This window comes from Lissotriton helveticus, chromosome 6, assembly GCF_964261635.1.
Source record: "Lissotriton helveticus chromosome 6, aLisHel1.1, whole genome shotgun sequence".
Lineage (NCBI taxonomy): Eukaryota > Metazoa > Chordata > Amphibia > Caudata > Salamandridae > Lissotriton > Lissotriton helveticus.
In genome coordinates, this window is record NC_136067.1 from 90,409,561 (window position 1) to 90,425,291 (window position 15,731).

Sequence of the window (15,731 nt, forward strand, 5' to 3'; positions counted from 1 at the left end):
TGGAGTAAATAGTGTAAGAGGCAGGAAGGTCATGGCAAAGTTATCTCTTTTTAAAAGGCCTCATTGTTCACTCAAGATGCACAGTACGGTGTCGCGAGAAAACATCATGAGGGGATCACAGGGAAGGAGAAACCCTTGAAAAGACCCAGGACAAAGAAAAACCTCAGAAATGCATGAGATGCAGGGAAACTACAGTGAGACCTTGCAGAAACCAAAGATGCAGAGAACTCTTGGGTAAACTACGAAAAAGAAGCAAACTTTAGGAAATCACAGCTGAAACTCCAGGGAAACCACAGATTTGAGAATCGAATATTGTGCAGAAAAGACAGAGAAGCCACATAAGAGTCCCCAAAGAGGCCACAGAAGGAGGGAAACTCTAAAAATAAAACTGATAAGGAGAACCCCATCAAAATTAAGCTGATAGAAAACTCTAGAGAAGTCATGGGCGAAGAGAAAACATATTTGTTACAGGTAAATAAAATGCTAGGGAAACCCTGGAAACGAGGAGGCCACAGATCCGTAGAATCCGCAAAGAAAGTGCAGAGTGAGATAATCCAAAGTAAAGATACAAATGGAGAGTTAGCATGCAGAAGCTACAGGTGAGGAGGCACCCTGGGAATCAACACAGGGAAACAACCAGCCGATACAAGCGATTGTGCTTGTCGGGGGAACGTCTCTTTAATTACTTACTTAGAAGAATCACTGTTTGAAGCTCCGGCTGTGCCCCACTTTCGATTTCATTTTAGGCGGCCATTTCGACTTGTTTGGGGTTTCTCCCGTGTCTCCTCCCAGACCCCGCCTCCCAGCTGACCCTCCCACGCTCCACCCCCTCCACACTTCATTTATGCCTGATGCTCCAACGCGCAGCGTCCACGCGCTACGTACACGCCGAAGGTGCGCCAAAGGTAAGCCCGTCTACACCCGTCCGCGCCTGGACCGCGCCCCGCGCCATACCCCCTGCCCCTCGCGCAGCCCAGCCCTCCCGCATTACCTACGATGCCACCACCCTCCTAGCCCTTAACCCCGGCCGCTCCCCCAATTGCGTCCAAGCCGCTCCTGGACACACCCATGGACCTTTCTCATGCTACTCCTGCAAATTCATCGGTACCGTCACCAACTCCGCTACGATCACACCTCAGATTCCCGACACCAACCACCTACAATGCATCCTTCTCAACACCCGATCGGTCCACAGGCACGCCATTGACCTATGGAATCTACTAGACACCATCTCACCAGACGTCGCCTTCCTAACAGAAACATGGATGAACGCTTCCTCCGCCCCAGACATCACCATTGCCATCCCTGAAGAATATAAGATCACACGCAAGGACCGTACCGGCCACACAGGAGGAGGAATCGCTATCGTCCATAAAAAATCAATCCACATCACAACCAGCTCTGACGTCAATCTCGCCAACTCTGAACACCTTCACTTCCAGATCCACATCGACCCCAAGACCACACTCAGAGGCACCCTCCTCTACAGACCACCAGGACCCCGCGCAAAATTCAGTGAAGACATCACGGACTTCATCACTCCACACGCGCTCCCCTCCAAAGATTACATCCTTCTGGGAGACCTCAACTTTCACCTTGAAAGAACAACGACCGCAACACCACCACCCTCTTGGACAACCTCGCCAACCTCGGACTTAAACAACTGGTCACTTCCCCCACCCACATCGCAGGTCACACACTCGACCCTATCTTCACCTCCAGCAATCATATCGCCTTCAGCCACACTACGGATCTCCTTTGGACTGACCACAGCTGCGTTCACTTCACCTACAACAAGCCGAAACCCATCAACCAGCCCCAACCAACTCTGCAAAGAAACTGGAACAAAATCACCATCGACCAGATCTCCTCATCGCTCCTTCTAAACACCCCAGCCCACTCCTCTAACCCAGACCAAGCCGCCACCAACTTCACCCTATGGTTATCCAACACCGCCGACATCCTAGCACCACTGAAAAAACGTCAACGCAAACCTGGCAGCAAGAAGGCCTCATGGTTCAATGATGATCTTAAGAAGTCCAAGAAACTCTGCCGCTCCCTTGAAAAGGCCTGGAAAAAAGACCCAACCACTAGCTCCAAGGACGCCTTCAAAATCGCCACCCGCACACACCACCAACTAATCCGAAAGGCCAAGAAAACAGCATTCAAGGATCGACTAGACAACAACGCCCACAACAGCAAGGAACTTTTCAACATCGTCAAGGAATTTACCAATCCCTCGGCCAACTCCAATGACATCACCCCCTCTCAAGCCCTCTGCGACTCCCTGGCTTTATTCTTCCACAACAAAATTGCAGACATCCACAACAGCTTCGACAACCAACCCGGAGACCAACCCACCCAACCATATGCTGAACATTCTCCCCCCTTGAACACCCTTAACGACTGGAACCCAATCTCCACTGAGGACACCATCCGCCTGATGAACTCCATCCACTCAGGATCCCCCACAGACCCATGTCCTCACCACATCTTCAACAAAGCAGACTCCGCCATAGCACCGCACCTCCGAGACGTCATCAACTGCTCCTTCAACTCTGCCACCTTCCCGGAAAGCTGGAAACACGCTGAACTCACCGCCCTTCTGAAAAAACCCACAGCGGACCCCACCGAACTCAAAAATTACCGCCCCATCTCGCTCCTTCCTTTCCCGGCCAAAGTCATCGAGAAAGCTGTCAACAACCAGCTCGCCGCCTTCCTCGAAGCCAACAAATCCCTCGACTCCTCACAGTCCGGCTTCCGAGCAAAACACAGCACTGAGACCGCCCTCATCGCAGCAACAGACGACATTCTAACTCTACTGGACAATGGAGACACAGTCGCCCTCATCCTCCTCGACCTCTCTGCAGCCTTCGACACAGTCTGCCACAGCACCCTTTTACAACGCCTCAGAAACATCGGAATACAAGGAAAAGCACTTGAATGGATCACCTCGTTCCTCACCGGAAGAACCCAGAGAGTCCGCCTTCCACCATTCAAGTCCGAGGCCACTGAAGTCATCTGTGGCGTTCCACAAGGATCCTCACTCAGTCCCACCCTCTTCAACGTATACATGAGCCCCCTCGCGGCCATCGCCCGCCAACACAACCTCAACATCATCTCTTACGCGGATGACACGCAACTGATCCTTTCTCTCACCAATGACCCCAGCACAGCCAAAACTAACCTACACGAAGGAATGAAAGAAGTTGCCGAATGGATGAAACACAGCCGTCTGAAACTGAACTCAGATAAAACAGAAGTCCTCATCTTAGGTACATCCCCCTCTGCATGGGACGACTCTTGGTGGCCGGAAGCCCTTGGAAAAGCACCCATCCCGACAGACCACGCACGGAACCTAGGCGTTATCCTGGATTCTTCACTTTCAATGAACAGACAAGTCAGCGCCGTCTCCTCATCCTGCTTCAACATTCTTCGCATGCTCAAAAAAACATTTCGCTGGATCCCCACCGAAACCAGAAAAACAGTCACCCATGCTCTGGTCACGAGCCGACTGGACTATGGAAACACCCTCTACGCAGGTACTACCGCTAAACTCCAGAAGAAACTCCAACGAATCCAAAACGCCTCAGCCAGGATCATATTAGACATCCCGCGTAACGAACACATCTCTGGTCACCTGAAAGACCTCCACTGGCTACCCGTCAATAAGAGGATCACTTTCCGACTGCTAACCCACGCACACAAATCACTCTACGACATCGGACCAGAATGCCTCAACTCACGACTGTCCTTCTACACCCCCTCCCGCCAACTACGTTCTTCCAGCCAAGCCCTCGCCACTGTACCTCGCATCAACAAGACCACCATGGGAGGCAGATCCTTCTCATACCTGGCAGCTAAAACATGGAACTCACTCCCCACTTACCTTCGCCTTACCCAGAACCACCTAGCATTCAGAAAGCAACTTAAAACGTGGATATTTGACAAATAATCCTCCTGCCCTCCCTAAGCGCCTTGAGACCCTCTGGGTATGTAGTGCGCTATATAAATTCTTTGACTTGACTTGACTTGACTTGATACCATTGGTGGGAAGAAACATTGTAGAAACTATTGGCATAGAGACCCCAGGGAAACTAAACATGTAAAAAATCCAGGGCAACCTACCTACAAGGTGCGAGAGAACCTAGTGGGAAGGCAAAGAGAAGGTGTGTCCTCCTGCTGGCAAACAAATCCACTTCCAAGGAGCCCACATGAACTAATGTGCTTGAAAATCAGATTTAGCTTCCAATTGCTGTAATCCACTCAATGACACACATTTTTATGTGCTAGGTTATTCTCTAAATCTAGTCTGTTATGTTATGTTAGTGATATGGCGCTATGCAATATGTCCTCCTATGGCCTGATCACGGGGTGACTTCCTACTCTAAGAGTTAAATAGCCACGTTTTCAGGGCCTTCCTAAAGGCAAGCAGCTCTGTGATGCCTCTGATAGAAAGAGGAAGGGAATTCCACGCTTTGGCGGCGCCTACAAAAAAACTCCTACCTCCCCAGTTGGCTTTTTTGGCCTGAGGGATGCGAATGAGTTTGGCTTCAGAAGAGCGCAAGGATCTTGTAGGAATATACCAATTGGTATTTTGGATCAGATGGTTTGGACCCAAGGAATTAAGTGACTTATGAGTGATGCATAAGGCGTTAAACAAGATTCGCTTCCTGACAGGCAGCTAGTGCAGCTTTCTAACTTCACCTGAGATAGATTGGTGCCTTGGAGTGCCTGACAGTAATCTGGCTGCTGCATTCTGTACGAGTTGCAGTTTCCTTAAAAGACCTTCCTGCAAATTGACATATAGGACATTACAATAGTCCAGCCTGGACATTGCTAAGGCCGTTACCACTGTCTTCTGACATTCAGTGGGCAGATAGGGCAGTATTTTTTACATGATTTTAGAATATAGGAGGTGGTGGAAACAACAGAATGTACTTGATCCTTATGGGACAGCTTATTATCGATTAGGAACCCTAGATTTTTTACTTTCCTAACTGGTGTTGGCAGAGGGCCCAGGGAATCTGGCCACCATGCTGGGGTCCAGAATTGGGGGTTGTTTCCGAACAGTAGGACCTCAGTTTTGGCTGAATTAACTTTAAACAGTTCCGGGCCTTCCAGCCACCCACTGTTGTCATACAGTCGTGAAACTGACCTGCTGGCGCCTGAGTTTCGTTGGGACGCATCGACACCACAATCTGGGTGTCATCGGCGTATGAGGTCAGCTTGAACCCAAAGGATCTAATAAGGGGAGCAAGCTGAGAGACATAAACATTGAAGAGCGTCGGGCTCATAGATGACCCCTGTGGAACCCCACAGGGGAGGGAGAATGACTTTGCAGCAAAGTTGCCAATAGTGACTGTCTGTACTCTGTCTGCTAGGAATGATTTGATCAGTTTCCAGGCCCTGCCTGTAACCCCGATCTCATGCAGCCGGTCCATCAATAGATTGTGATGGACCGTGTCAAACGCTGCAAAGAGGTCCAACTTGATCAGAGCCCCATTCCCTCCTTGATCTAGGGTGGCCCTGTTTTCTTCGGTGGATTTAATAAGGGCCGACTCAGTGCTATGGCTCCCTCTAAAACCGTACTGCGTGGGATCCAGTAAATGTCCATCCTCTAGGAAGCAACTGAGTTGGGTGTTTATTATCTTTTCAGTGATTTTTGCCGGGAGCGGTAATATAGAGATAGGCCTAAAATTATTTGAGTCCATAGGATCCAACTTGGGTTTTTTTAGTAGGGGAAGAATAGACGCTGATTTCCAGACTATTGGAAAATAACCCTCCAGTAAGACCTTATTGATGATTACTGTCAAAGTAGGTACAATTGGTTCAGATACCAGCTTTATTATGGAGGGAGGACAGGGGTCCATTGGAGATCCAGATTTAATTTTTAACAGGACAGTGTGGACCTCTGCTGCTGTAGACGGTGCAAAGTTGCATAGTTGCGGCTTGCTATACCCCACTTTTTCATTTGAGAGGTGGTGTTTTAATCTCCTGTGAATGTGACGTAGATATCCTCTAAAGAAGCTGTCTATTTCATCGCATACCTCTTGACTAGCTATGACGGGATTTGAGGGGGGGTGGGCTAGGGCTATGACTGTTTTAAATAGTTCTTTAGTAGAGTTCTCTGTCGACCGTATTTTCATCACAAAAAACTCTTGTTTAGTTTTGTGCAGTAGTTTCTTATAGTCTGCCAGACAGAGTTTATATTTGATGTTTTCCTCGTCATTATACTCCCTCCTCCATACCCTTTCTTGATGTTTGCACAGAAGTTTGCTTTCTCTAAGATTCTGGGAGTACCAAGGCACCCTTGGACGTTCCCTCTTGTTGTGGACAGTTTTTATCGGGGCTAATTGGTTTGTCGCTGCTTCCAACCAGGTAGTGTAGTAGATACTCTGTCCTCAGCACAAATTTAGTGAAACAGACGGAATTTCTATAATTGTAAAGCCCGCACCCCTGACCTTTTTGAAAGGCCACATACCAGCCTCTGCATGCATCTCACAGCTGTAACATTTTCCATTCTTAATAATACTGGATGCTTCCTCAAACTGTTTCTGAATCGTTTCTCAATCTCTTCAGATGGTGTGCTCAACTGTGCCCCCCGGTATGTCTGCACACCCTGTTCCAGCACGAAACGACATACACAACATTGTGCATTTTGGTCCGTGCAGGAACGGGCTGCGACGCTCCCACAGCGGTGCCTTTCTAAGGCTCTCCTATGAGTGTTTGAAAGGCCCCAACACTGCAGAACCGACCAATCTGTATTCCAGTTGAAATATGGCGGGCAGGCTGACAACGTGTTTGGCAGTTTTGCAGCGGGTGCTTGCTTTGCAGCCCGCTGCAACACCGCCAAACTCGTATTTAGGCACTGAGTCATGACAACTAATTACGCCATCTTTACCCACTGTCATTAATTCATTAACTTAACAGCAACTTAACTCCACCCTCACCCCCAACACCCACTCCAGGACATCCGACGCAAACAGGACAGCCAGAGGACTCCACACCTGGATCTCCAACCGCGAGGACGAGCTCGCCCCGCTACGCAATCCTGGCAAACAGTGCCCCAGGAAAGCCGTCTGGTTCACAACCGACCTCCAAAAAGTCAGGCGAACCTGCAGATGCCTGGAGAAGAACTGGAGAAACACCAAGACATCCGAAAACTACTCCACCTACAAGGACGCCATGACAGACTATCACAACCAAATCAGAACAACCAAGAAGAACTTCATCCACAACAAAATCCGAACCAACTCCACCAACTCCAAGGAACTCTTCAGTGTCATCAAGGAATACACCAACCCATGCAGCGCAACCACAGACATCGCGCTATCCCAGGACCTCTGCAACAAGCTTGGAACCTACTACCACCTCAAGATCAAAAACCTTTATGACAACTTCATTGACCACCGTTCAGACGCCTCAGATGCTCCCCCCGTCCCCCAGAGACACCAGTCATCCCACTATCACCAACTGGACCGAAGACACCATTTCGACCATGAAAGGCATCCATTCAGGGGCCCCCACCGACCCCTGCCCTCCGCACATCTACCATAGAGCCGCAGCCACCATTGCACCTGAACTACAGCACACCATCAACACCACCTTCAAAACAGGCACTTTCCCAGACGACTGGAAACACGCATAAGTCAGGCCCCTGCTCAAAAAGCCCAAGGCTGACCCCACCGAACTCAAGAACTACCTGCCCATCTCACTCCTCCCATTTGCAGCCAAAGTCGCAGAGAAGACAGTCAACAGTGAGCTGACACAATACATCACAGAGAACTCCATCCTCGACCCATCCCAATCCGGATTACGAAGCAACCACAGCACCGAGACCACCCTACTCGCCTCCACAGACGACATCCGTACCCTCCTGGACCAAGGCCACTCCGCAGCCCTCATCCTACTCGACCTATCAGCAGCCTTCAACACCGTCTCCCACCGCACACTATTCGCAAGACTACACAACACTGGCATACAAGGAACAGCCCTGGATTGAATCCGATCTTGCCTCACCGTAAGAAGCCAAAGGATCAGACTGCCACTCTTATTCTCTGATCCCACAACAATCACCTGCGGAGTCCCAGAAGCGTCATCCCTGAGCCCTACCCTCTTTAACATCTACATGGCCCCCCCTCACTGCTATTGTCAGACAACACAGCCTCAACATTGGGTCCTACGCTGACGACACCCAGCTCATCCTCTCCCTGACCAAAGACCCTGCAAACGCCAAACTCAACTTCCAGACAGGAATGCAGGACGTCGCTGTCTGGATGACCAACAGCTGCCTGAAGCTCAACGCCGAGGAGACACAAGTCCTTGTCCTCCGAATCACCCTCTCGGCATGGGACAGCACCTGGTGGCCAATTGTCCTCGGAAACATCCCTACCCCCTCAGACCAGGCCAAAAACCTCAGCATTGTACTCGACTCATCACTCACCATAAACCGACAGATCAACCCCGTCACCTCCAGCTATTTCAACACACTCTGCATCCTTCGCAAGACCTTCAAATAGATCCCCCCCGGAACCAAGGAAGACAGTCACCCACGCACTTTTGCCAGCAGACTGGACTACAGAAACGCTCTCTACGCCGGCATCAACAAGTCCCTACTCTGCAAACTCCAGACTATACATAACACTGCCACCAGACTCATCCTCGACATCCCGCGGCACGAACACATCAGCCAACACCTACGTGCACTCCACTGGCCCCCTATGGAGAATAGAATCACCTTCAAGATCCTCACTCACGCCTACAAATGCCTACACAACAACAGACCCGCATACCTCAACAACAGGATCAACTTCCACATACCCAAAAGAAACCCCCAATCCGCCAACCTCACACTGGCCGAAACCGCGCGCATCGACAGAGCATGAGCAGGCGTAAGATCCTTTGCCCACATTGCAGCCAAGGGGTGGAACGAGCTACCAGCAGACATCAGATGCGCCCCCTGCCTGAACACCTTCAGGAAGACCCTCTAGACCTGGCTCTTCGGCTAACGGATCTGCTGAAAGACCCCCTTACCCTGGTTGATTAATTGATTAACCTAATGTACTTCCCATAAACTGAGAAATGAATACAATATCTTAACTTTTTTTAATATATATTTTGTATAACCAAATAAAAATGTAATTCAACTTTTCTTGTACAGAGCAACTACAAAAGAGAAGACGATTTCAGAAAGCTATTCTTTTTTTTCTCAATGTCTTCTACCACACCAAAGTTGGCCCAGGATTTGCCATTTAAATCTCTGTCCCATATTTACTTCTCAGCTAAGTATGGTGGCCTATCTAGAATCCCAATTATTAAAGTTTACGCGGCTATCATGATTTGACATTTACAGAGCACATCTATGGGGTAACTGATGTCTACTTCATCTTAGAAAGACTCCAAGGGTCAATCTTAATTCTCTGATGCAATCTACAGCTGTTGAATCAATTTGTCTGGAGCGACTTGTAATTCCACCGAGTTGGTGGCTACATAACTTTTGTGCATGGAAGGACTCCCATTTGGGATATCTGTGTGATTTAAGAAGATTATAATCAACCTTCCTAGTATACAGACTAAATTTAAAACAGCGGCACACACTAAGATAGATAGATGGTTCTGAGGAAATTATCTTAAAATGATCAGGTATGTTAATTTTTTTTGTTCTTATTATGGAACTGTAGGAAAGTGCATGGTTTCGTCCCACATTTTGCATGATACCTGATGTACTGACTGAGTGTGCACTGGATCCCTGCCAATCAGGTTCCCAGTGCCTGTGCTCGTTCTCAAAGCGGTACCTTTGTTTCCACAATTGTCACACCTCTGGCTCACCTGTGAGTCCCCTGTAAAAGGTAACAGTGCTACCAAGGACCTTGTGACCAGTGAGGATCTCTAAGGGCTGCAGTATGTATTGTGCCACCCTCTGAGGCCCCTCACCAAACACATACACACTGACATTGCAGATTGTGTGTTTTGATGCAGACAAGACTTCAGAGTTGACATGTCACACATTTCTGTGTGACATACCCACTAACCATTGCCTGTGGCATAGATAAGTCACCCCTCTAACAGACCTCACAGCTCTCAAGGCTGGGTGCCCTATTCCACAGGTGAGGGCACAGCTACTCGAGGAATGTGCCCCCACAGTGTCTGTGTCATTCACAGACATTGTAAGAGCAGTGGAGCTATATTGAGCACATGGGCTGGGAATTTGTCTTTAGAAACTCCACATCTCCATGATGGCTTTACTGGATGCTAATGAGCCTGGTATCAAACTCTTCAGCACAATAAAACCACACCGATGTCAGTGTTGGATTTATTACAAAATTCACTCAGAGGGCATCTTAGAGATGCCCCCTGAAAAATGACCAAGTCCCTCGTTTCCAGCTCACTGGTCTGCAGCAGCCTGTCACAAACAGACATGTTTCTGACCAGTGAGGTGGGAGACTTTGTGCTCTTGCGTTCAGAACAAAGGCTGCTTGGGGTGGAGGTGCTTCAACCTACCCCCAAACAGGAACAGCATTCAGGGCAGTGAGCCTCAAAGGCTTCCTGACGTTTGATATGCTAGCCAGGGCCTCTCCAGAAAGTGGAGATGGCCGCCCCCTTGACGAAGCCCCACTTTTGGGGGCAAGGTCAGCTGGAAAAATAGTAGTCTGTAGAGGTGTGTCCCCGCTCTGCCAGAACCAACCCTAAGGTGCCCTGGACCGACGTGACTCCCTCCTTAGAAAATCCTCCATCTTGAATGGAAGGATTCACCAAATCAGATTAGGGGGATGCCCCCTTACCATAGGGAGGTGGGACATTCTAAGGGATTAGTCACCCTACAGGCAAGTAGCCCATTGGCTACCACCGGACACCCCTGAACCTTGATCGTCAGATTTGACGGACCAAAGAAGACAAAAGAAGACGACAACTGTCGGACCAGGAACTGAACCGCTGCAGATATAACGCGGCAAGAGCCCTGCCACCTATAACTGCTTCGACAACTGGACCTGCTGTCCTTCCAGAAATCCTGCAAGGCCTCCCAGAACCCCCAGAGGCCTTTCTTTCAGCCGTCACCAAATCACTAAGAACCTCCCTTTGGGCTAGAGGTTCTAGTCTCCAGCATCTGCCAGTACAAGACGACCACAATTATGAGGGTGGAGGCGTCCTCTGCGCCCCTGTCAGTTGCACAGCTCGAAGCGCCATCTTGGCTGTATTTTCTTGATCAATTTTCATCACCTTAATCATAGTTAACCATTTTCTCAAAGATTCTTTCAATAATTCTATTCACTTTTCAAAACCACACGTGGATTTGTTTGCCATTTTCCAAACTTCATATGATCCAATCGTGACCATTCGGACCTCAAAAAGGAACACGACTAATGCAACTTTTCATCCAAAGCAGTGTTTTTATTAAAAACCCCAATGCATTTCGGGCATCTATGTGCCCTTCTTCAGTGACCCCTGAAGAATTAAATGTGAGGCAGACAAAGGTCTTATGAAAATCTTCATGAATTTGCCTACTTCTGACTGTAAAATGTTTTGTTTTTTAATTCTGGAAGAGATAGAGGGCCACATGGATCAAAAACGCATTTTGTGACTACCAAATAGCGATTTTTTGCATTAGTTAATTTGCGATTACCGATTTGGTAATCTCAAATTAGGTAATGTAAAGCAATGGGTAGCCGGGGGCCTAACCGCCTGATTCATGAAGCAAAATTGCGCCCGCAATCGCTGCGCAAATGCAATTGCGGGCGCAATGTCCGTAATTGGCATTCAACACGAAAATAGCGAAATCACAAACACATAATAGCGAAATCGCAATAATATTCGAAGAATCCCGGGAGGAGAGCATTAGCGAATCGGAAAAAGCGACAATCCACGGATTCTGCGAAATAAATTGCGAATACGCTAAACAATCGCAATCGGTAATCATGAAAATTCGCAAATAGCGGAAAACCCAAAAATCGCAGTTTGCGCGGCGCAAATTAAGGACAACTCAAAGCAGGTGGTAACCATAAAAGCCATTACAAAATTGCTTTCAAAAAACCGTTGGCCAATCAGTAACAGGTTCAGGCCTGACCAATCACACATAAGGACATTCAGAAGCAGCATTAGGAGTTCCACAATGCCAGGAATGTACATGGTGGTCAGGCGGCGAAGGCTACAGCGAGCAGCACGGAGGAGACGCAGGATCCAGGACAGGATATTCCGCCAGCGGGTCACCTTGCTGGGCCAAACCAGAGAGCAGATATATGCAAAATACAGGCTGAATGGGGAAATGATAATCCAGCTAATACAGGACCTTGACCCCCTGATGCAGCACCCAACAAGGCGTACCAATGCGGTGCCTACACATGTGCAGGTATTGTGTAGCCTGCACCTCCTGGCCTCCGGGAGCTTCCAGGGGATAGTAGCGGTTGCTGGGGGGATCTCCCAGCCCACCATGTCACGCTGCCTCAAGAGTTTTGTTGACGCCATGCTTACCCAGCTACACCGACACATCAAATTTCCCACCAGCCAACAGGATTTGGACTTGACCAAGCTACAATTCTACAACGTAGCCCATTTTCCACATGTCCTCGGATGCATAGACTGTACCCACATCGCCATCTGCCCTCCAGCTGCCACGGAGTATATGTTCCGCAATCGGAAGTCCTACCACTCCCTCAACATACAGATGGTCTGCAATGCTAAGACATACATCACTGACATTGTGACACCATGACTCCTCCATATTCCGGCACAGCGGCATCCACACACGACTGGCCAGGGGAGACTTTGGGGAAGGACACCTACTTGGTAAGTACACTTTGTCGACAACGTCACATTGCTATGAAGTAGCAGCGCAGCACAGGCACTCACCCTCTGCTCCTCTCATTCAGGTGACAGTGGCTACGCCCTCCGTGAATACCTCCTCACCCCATACCTCAACCCTGCTACACCCCAGCAACGGCGCTACAATGTTGCACACATACGGACAAGGAATTGCATAGAAAGGACATTTGGGCTGCTCAAGAGCAGGTTCCGCATACTGCACAAGACAGGTGGGGCCATGTATTACAGTCCTGCAGTGTGCTGCCGCATTGTGGCTGTCTGTGTAATACTACATAACATTGCAACCAAGCGCCGGATACCTGTCGACATCTCTGGCAGTGAATCTGAAGGGGACGACCGGCCACCTGCACATGCGCACCATGCACGCGGGGAGAACCCAGCTGAAGGCCACAGACGTCGCAACCACATCACAGTGAACAGTTTCTAGTGCACCCTCTTCCCTCACCCCACAAATCACAAATGCATGCAAAATGTAATAAAGACACAACGCCAATGTGTGCTGCAAAAACATATATTATTGTTTCTTTCATAATAATGGTACCACTTTGAATAACGTCATTGCGAACAGTATTACTGCATACTGCTGTGTGAAAGGACAGGGCAGGCTTATACTCAGCCTGTGCCTGTAATAGTCATATGTTGTCAATTGCGCCTCCTGCGCGTACCACCCAAGCGCCTATGAGGCTCATCCTCTTCCAAGGCACGTGTTCCTGCCGTTGGCCTGGTGCTGCGCCTGAGTGACCCTACTTGTGTGGCTGAGTGGCTGCTCATGCTCGATGTCCCCTCACTGACATCATCACCCCCAACAGTGGTAGGTGGAGCAGGAGGGTGTAGTGCTGTCACCGCCGTGGTCAGGTGCTCCAGGACCCTGGTCATATCCTCACAGCACTGGATGAGTTGGTGCTGCTGTGAAAGGGACCGCCGCGACAACTGTGATGTGGCATTGGCTGCAACATAATTTGACCTGGTGTAGGCCGCCAGCCGGGTCAAAATCTGATGGTGGCGCCGGCGTGCTGCTTTGCGCTGAGTTGTCATCGCTGCAGTGTTGGCCTCCATGGCTGCAGTCATGCGGGCCATTCCCTCCCCCACACCTGCCATGGCCGCCGTCATGCGGTCCATGCGGTCCCCCACTCCGGCCACATTGCGCCCAATGTTGTACAGCTGTAGCTGTATGGCACCTTGCTGCCGTGCCTGCCGCTGATGAATACGCAGCATGCGTCTTTCGACGCTCATTCGCGCCAGCCGCTTTCCATTGCCCCTCCTGCTGATTGCTGCATTGGTGTGCTGGCGAGACCTGCCAGGCCTGCTCTGCTGGCCTGACACAGTGGCTGACCGCTGTGTTGCCGCTGTCGCGGGCCCTGATGTAGTCGAAGCAGCTGCTGGTGGTGTCACAGCAGGCGTTGCTAGTGCGGCAGGGACTGGAGGCACACTAGTCGTGGGCCTGGCTGCGGCTGCAGTTGGTGCGGCTGAGGCTGGGGGCACACTAGTCGTGGACCTGGCTGCTGGTGTTGTTGCTGCGGCAGGGGCTGGTGCCTGTGTTTGTGGCGGCACCTCCTCATCATCATGGCCCTCCTCATCAATTAGCAGCCTTTCACTGTCGCTGCTTTCAGCTCCACCTGTGAGGGTAAGTGGACGATCATTAGTTGCATGTATCTGTCAGACGTGCAGTTGCTACATGAATGCTGGGTGACATTCCCTGACTGGCTATGGCTTTGCGTACTTTGGAACCTGCCTGGCTGCATTGTCGTACTACTACATTGTGGCCACACTACATGTCCCACAATGCTTCAGGGCATTACCTGATGTGCAACAATGGCATGACTATGGAAGATTATGGGAGCCTATATGGTCATGGACATTCATAGGGGACAGGGTCGCAGGCGCATGCCACTTACCTTGGGTGTCTTGGGTGGGGCGGGATGAGTCCAGACGCGTGAATCCAATGCACGCCTCCCTCTCAAGCGTGTCTTCCACTTGGTCCTCCAAGGCTGTGTTTGGAGGGACTATAGGTCCTCCCCCTCCAGTGCCCGATGCCTCTCCAAGGCGCTCCGCCACCTTCTCTTTGGCACGACCTCGGAGGTCGTACCATCTTTTTTTCAGTTCGTCCAGTGACCTATCGGCCACACCCACGGAGTTGACGGTGGACGCTATTCCCTGCCAGATCCTCCTTTTTTCCTGCTCCGGCACCCTCCTGGAGTCCTTGCCAAAGAGTTTGGAGTGGTTGGCCACCACCCCTTCTATCAGATGCTCCAGCTCCTGTTCTGAGAATTTCAGCTTCCTCTTCCGCCCTGTGGTGTTGCAGGGGCCAGGAACAGCTTCCTCAGGCATGGCAGCACTGTTGTTGCAGAGTAGGAATCAAAAATGGGATAGCAGGAGCTCTCACAGTTGCTGACTCGAGGTCTGCCTCACTGTGGTGAATGGGGGTGGGAACTGGCTGCTTCCTGGTTGTGATGTCATCACTGTGCTCGAAATGCGACTTCCCGTTTTCCCGATCTCGCGATTTTGCGATCTCGCTATTAGCGATATCGCTATTTGCTATTTCGCAATCCCGACGCAAGTAGCCGGAAATAGCGATTTTTCTGCGATTATCTTTAATCGCAAACGGAATTTGCGCCCGCGTGCTAATCGCTTTTTATTATCGCTAATCTTCATGAATTCCGATTTGCGCTTTCTCTATAGCGATTCGCAATTTTTCGCTATTTGAGAATCGCTAATCCCGTTTTTCATGAATCAGGCTGCTGGGCCCCCTGAAGCACCCAAAATAAAAAAATGTGCATATGTAAAGCACACACATGCCCTAGGGGCACATGGTTACCATTGGCTTGAAGTCAATGGTAATAGCATTTTCCTAAATGCACAGTTGGCATTTAGAAAATGCTTGGTACACGTGCTAAGGGAATTGGAAATTTTAG

At 49.8% G+C, this 15,731-nt stretch overlaps 1 protein-coding gene across 1 annotated transcript in view; it reads right to left on the reverse strand.

The window, feature by feature from the left end:
• Positions 1 to 15,731, reverse strand: part of LOC144762269 (ATP-binding cassette sub-family C member 10-like) — a 392,992-nt gene that overhangs the window by 102,993 nt on the left and 274,268 nt on the right. The window lies entirely within an intron of this gene.